Source organism: Caloenas nicobarica, chromosome 4 (genome assembly GCF_036013445.1).
Source record: "Caloenas nicobarica isolate bCalNic1 chromosome 4, bCalNic1.hap1, whole genome shotgun sequence".
NCBI lineage: Eukaryota > Metazoa > Chordata > Aves > Columbiformes > Columbidae > Caloenas > Caloenas nicobarica.
In genome coordinates, this window is record NC_088248.1 from 50,087,324 (window position 1) to 50,093,323 (window position 6,000).

Genomic DNA, 6,000 nt, shown 5'->3' on the forward strand with positions numbered 1-6,000 from the left:
CTATATCTACCATTCTAGGATTTCTTATGAAAATAAACATATAGGTATGCATTTTTAAAAGGTGCATATATACCTGTCTACTGAGGTCAAAGGGAGGTGCTGCAGGGTTCAACTGCTTTGGAAAACTGCAGTGCCTCCTTGGTTTGGGGGACCCAGTAACCTGGAAAATTGGCTCCTTTGTAAACATTTCTGAAGGAATGGCCTGCAGATGTGACATGTCTCAAGACAGCATAAATGAATTTTGAAATTACTTCTGCTATTCCCTTTTTTAGGCCTTTGAAAGACCAAAACACTCAGACTTTCAGAATGCTGTATGCAAAGTTTTTGTGCAAATTGGATATTTGTGTATCTAATGTATAAACATGATGATGTATTGGAGAACTGCTGAAGTAAACATGCATGCAAGTTATGAATCAAGTTTTTTGGTGTTGATTTGATAGTGGTTGTACAGGAGAAATGTATATGTCAGTGACCTTGTGGGGTTGTTCTGACTCCTAGTAGGATCTAAAAATAGTCTTGCTAGCCATATAAGACTTCATAAAGTGCCAGTTAAAGAATCTTATGCTTGATTTTCTAAGAAATGTTCTGATGTCTACATTTTGCTGCCAACATTTTATAATTACTAATGACATTGCATCATGTTTAGATTTTTGCTTTTATACATGTGTCTTTTAGGTGTGCAGTTGGAACCATTATTTTAAGGCAAGAATGTGCGCCGGGTGAATGCTATTCAATACTGTTTGGAAAATTCAGAGAGTGAAAATTGATGTGTATTCATGATGAAAGTTGATGAGTGGTGTCTGATGGTCTTGGTTTGCATTGCTTATGTTATATTGGTAAATGAAAAATGTCGTGGAGATGACATTGCTGTCCCTGGGACAGCCACGTTTCTTCTAGACCTGGAGAAAGAACATCTGTGCAGGAGGGAATGGCAAGCTGGGGTAGATTTTGTGTATGGAGAAAAAGTTTTGAGTTTGTACCATGCAAGGTTGTGGTGGTACAGAAATGACTGATGTTACAGCAGACATGATCTAATTTTTACGGCAGCTGCACTACAATTTGACATAGAAGTCTTTTTAGAGACAAAGCTGATTTTTTTTTTAAGAGTACAAATAAGGAACATTCTTTATTGCCTGTTCTAGGATTCTTTTTGTATTTCTAAACTACTTACTGAAGGCCTTTTAAAGTGACATAGTCTTCTTTCAAAGGATGAGTCCCTGAGGCTAGAAGTCTCTCTAAGTAGTTTTGTAAAGCTATTACCCAGTGTATTCCTGTTCTAATGAAAGCAGTAGTTTTTATATCATGATGTGCCAGGTACTGGAGTTAATTGATTGTGTTCTCTGTAGGGAACTTTGAAGTAAGAAACTTGATTCGTCTCTGTTGAGAATGGAGAAATGGGGGAACTTACTGACCTTATTAGAACACTGCAGTGTATCTATAGGATACTTTGTGGTATTCAGTGATAGCCCAGAAGTGCTTTTGGTTATCGGTGTGTGTAATGACATGCACAGGAAAGCAAGGAGAGACTTTACAGAATTATTTAATGGAATCAGATAATGGTTCTAGATGGGTATAAAAGGTTAAGTATTTTTAATCAGAGTCTTTTGTCAATACTAAGCAAATAGAAGTCAATATTTAATATTTGCAAAGATAAATCAAGATCCAAATAATGGCTAAGCTGCACCACAATAATGCAGCTCAATTTGAAAATGTCAAAGGAAGCATTCCATATGTTTTAGCAAAATGTATTGGTTCATGATGGTCATGGTTTTGTGTATTTTGTTTTTAAAAAGAACTTAGCCACAACATTGAAATATAGTTTTTTGTTCTTCCAAAAACTGTGAAAGTAGTAAATGTGATACCATAATCACCTATGCTGCAGAATAACCTATTAAAGAAAGTACGTGTAAGAGGTGTTGTTCTGTATGTAAATATTGTAGAGAGGAATGGAGAGAGGGAGAACAAATAACTCATTGACTTTTCTTCACTAAGAATAATAATCAACTACTAATGGAGACAATGAATGAAATGGTGCTGATGCGGACTGTGTGTGTGATTTCCCAGAGTGTTATTTCTTGGTCTTATCAACAGATTTTGCGTTTGAATGGGCACTTATAGGCACAAAGAATTAGTATCCCACATAAATAATTGAGTTTTTTAACATTGAGAGACTTTATAATGTTCCTAGTAAGTAATGGTTCATATAGTCTCTCAACACATCAGTCTTTCTTCTATTTTGACTCTTCATCTTACTCAGCAGTATGGTTCACATTTTTCAGTGCTGTCAGTTTGAGTGTGTGTATGAACATGCATGGGAGGGAAAGAAACAAGCAGATGCAGAAACAGAAAAGCAAGCTGCATCCAGGGAGGAGAAGACCTCGAGAAAAACTCAAAAGAGATAATGAAAATTTTGTGAAGACCTTGGAGCATAAAGCAAGAAAACAAACTGTCATTTTCCTTCCCCTCATTAAAAAAAAGAAAAAAAAAAAAAGAAAAAAAGAAGAGAATTTGCATTTTGGATAATATCATACTTACTAAACAGTGTTTTGCTCTGAGATTCAAAATTATTGGATTAATTTCTGACTTGAAAGGGCCGTTTGAAACACTGTAACCTTCACATACAGTGAGCGCTATTTACTTACTGACTGGTTTAGTAGTGAGATAACAGGCTACATAAGGAATTCTAGCTGTTCAGTTTTAGTGTTAATAAGAAACATCAGCATTCAGCTTAGTTTCTGAAAGAAAATGCATCATTTTTTACTGTCAGTCTTGGAAGTTCTCTTGAAAATCTGGATATAAAATTACTTTTGTTGTTGTTGCTGTAACTGTCCACAATGCAGTTATGTCAGTTATAATTATGATAAACACCTAGGTATGTATCTTACAGGCATACACACCTTATGGTAAAAAATATGAGTTTGTAATTTATTTTGAAATATGAACAGGTTGACTCAAAAAAGAATCTTCTATATTCTTCTGTAACTGGATTCATTCCCCGGCCCTGAAAAGAGTTAAAACGCAATGCTTTTGCATTTTTACTCATAAGATAACTGTGATGTAGCACCAGTATGTAAAATCAGGATTGTGTGATATGAATGTGTTGTTCCTACACAGCCACTTCTCTGAGCATAACCACACTTTACGCAGTTCCCCACTTGCTGGAAGTGCTGTGGTAATGTGCTTCCATCAAGGGGTTTTGAGTTAGAGAGCGCATTACTTCATTTGCCTTTGTCAAAATTAACTCTGATGTGAGAATCTTGCTGCTGTTACCAGAAGAAGTGAATTGTTAAGTCATGAGAGAAAGCCTTTTGGCTATATTCTCAGCTGCCTGTTTTGTGGAGGAGGAATTCCCCCTGCTCTGCTTTCTGGGCCTGACTCTGGGAGGGAGGGATGTGCTCAGTATTTTTCAACCATCATTAATTTCAGTGGGAATAGAGAGTTCCAAGCTTTTCTCAAACTGTCACAGGATTCAACTGCATAATTTTGCAGAGAAGGATGTAAAGGGGTTTTAAAAATCCAACTCATTGTATGCATACTTGAAAAAAAGTCTGTTTACTGCAGTATACTGGCAGTGATTGATTAATGGATGTACTAAGGGATAACGAAAAGATGATATAGCATTTAGCTGTGAGGATAATGGCCAATGGCCAATAATGGCCAAATCCACACTTGAGATGCATAAGATACGGGTGGTCCATAAAACCTAGGATGACAACAGCGGTATGTGAGCTGAAGTACTGATCTTTTGGAAACTGGGTAGCCATATTTATGTACAGTGATGATTGTCAAAAGTGAAATTTTCATTACATGCCTTCTAAAGCAAAAGGTTTATTTCCTGTAGTGTCCAGATTTCTCTTTCTACCTTGGATTAAATAATATAATACAACTCTAACTACTGCAGTTACTTTTTACACAGATGTTAAAGTTTGAGGTTTTTTTTAAGATAAATTTTTTGAGAAAGAATGACAGGTAGCTGGCTCTTATTTTATCTGCAAAATGCTACTGATTCCTCCTGCTCTGGAAAGAAAAGTTTAAGCACAGAAGGAAGTGTAGAATTATTCTTGATAATCTATGAATCTTCTATTTATAAACTACAACCAAACCCTACTGGGGAGGAAAAAAACACCCAATGATGAGGAATCTTTAAATAAATCACCTAGAAAAAACAACTTCAGCAAAATAGGAAATTAATACGATCTAGAAACTTAAGCCTCGAAATCACAGGACAAATAGAGTTTTCATTCTATGAAATGAGAAATGGCTAAATGTCCATCAAGTTGTTTTTGTTTGCTACTGTGATTGTTTTAATGTGGAAGATACTTGAGTACCTCCACCTCTGACCAAAGTAGATACTGTGGAACTGTATGTACCTGCTTTGCCTTGGTGAGGATTTGAGATACAAAATAGGGGTCTCTTCTGTAGTTCTGAAGCTGCTTTTACTTAATTTTGCCCAGCCCAGAAGTTATTTTATCAAATGGCATATTTAGCAGAAAATATTTAAATTTAAGGTTATAATCTTTGCTGTGAAACCTAACATTTTGTAATGAGTCTGAAGAGAGGATGCCAGAGAGCATTCTCTCTCTTACAAATTAGGAACCTTCAATAATACATTTTTAGGAGAGTAATTTGTTTAATCCTGAGAGACAGCTACAATAATCTAAGGTCATTTAAGTGAAAAGAAGCTGCAAAGAAAGTCAGAGGAGTGGCACCTGGGTCAGAACAAACATTTAAAGAAGTAGCATGTTAATACTTAAAGAATTTATTCATGCATTTTTTATAACTTCTAGCTTTTGTAGTTGAATGTAATGAATGGATCTCCAAGAGGCTGAGTCATCATGCCCGTAGCTGATGCCAGTTTCCAGGCATTAATTTTAATTATTGATGCTTTCCCTAATAGACCTGATGGCACATTTTTAAAGTACAGGTTCCTTTCTTACTAAAGGCATGCGCTGCTGCTGGGCACACTGGCTGTCCCTGGCAGAGGTAAATACGGGGCTTCCACATGCTTTTAAAATTCGGGCTTTGTTTCTCAGTTTTTGTTCTTTAATTACTTAGTGCAGTGCTTTCACCTCTAGGCTAGGTTGTCTTTGAAGAAGCTCATAACTGGAGAAGCAAAAATTGTGAAGGGCTTGAGGGGTCTTTCAAAACCTGTGAAGTTGCTTTGGAAGGCAGCATGATGCTCCATTTACGGTTTCTTTGGAAACTGTTCATAAAGGATGTTCATGTGAGAATTTCTTCCTGCACTTTTAGATAAAGGCAAGGCTGTGTAGGCGGTGTAGTTGCTGGTACCAAGTGGGAGCTGCCCATGGGCTCCACTGTTGCAATGAGGGGGCTGAGGTTGTCCTAAAGCCAAGGGACATGGGCATCACAGCCCAGCCCGACGGTCACTCTGGACATGCAGCAGGTTAACTACCTACTTGAACGCTGAAATTGTAAAAGACTGGCTGAATCAGCTGAATGTTCACAAACCTGTGGGGCCTGATGGGATTAATCCCAGAGTTCTTAAAGAGCTAGTGGATGTTATGGCATCATCAATCATCTATCAAAGGTCTTGGGAGTCTGAGGAGGTCTCTGCTAACTGGAAGCTGGCCAATGTTATTCCAACCTAAAAAAGGGTGTGAGGGAAGACCCAGGGTACGACAAACCTGTTAATCTAAGCTCAGTACCTGAAGAAATTATGGAGAAGATCATACTGAGTACTCTAGAAAGTCATTTAAAGAATAATGCAATCTTCAGGCACAGTTGGCATGGGTTCACAAAGGAAAAGTCTTGTTTAACTAATTCGACATCCTTCTATGATAAGTGGATGAAGGGGAGGCAGTGGATGTAGTTTTTCTGGATTTTAGCAAGGCTTTTGATATGATTCCTTACAGCATCTTTCCAAACAAGTCGTCCAACTGTGGGACCAGCAGGTTCACTGTCTGAAGAGCAGAGCTCAAAGGGTTGTGAATGGGGCTACATCTGGCTGGCTCCTCAGGGTTCAGTTCTAGGGCCAGTCTT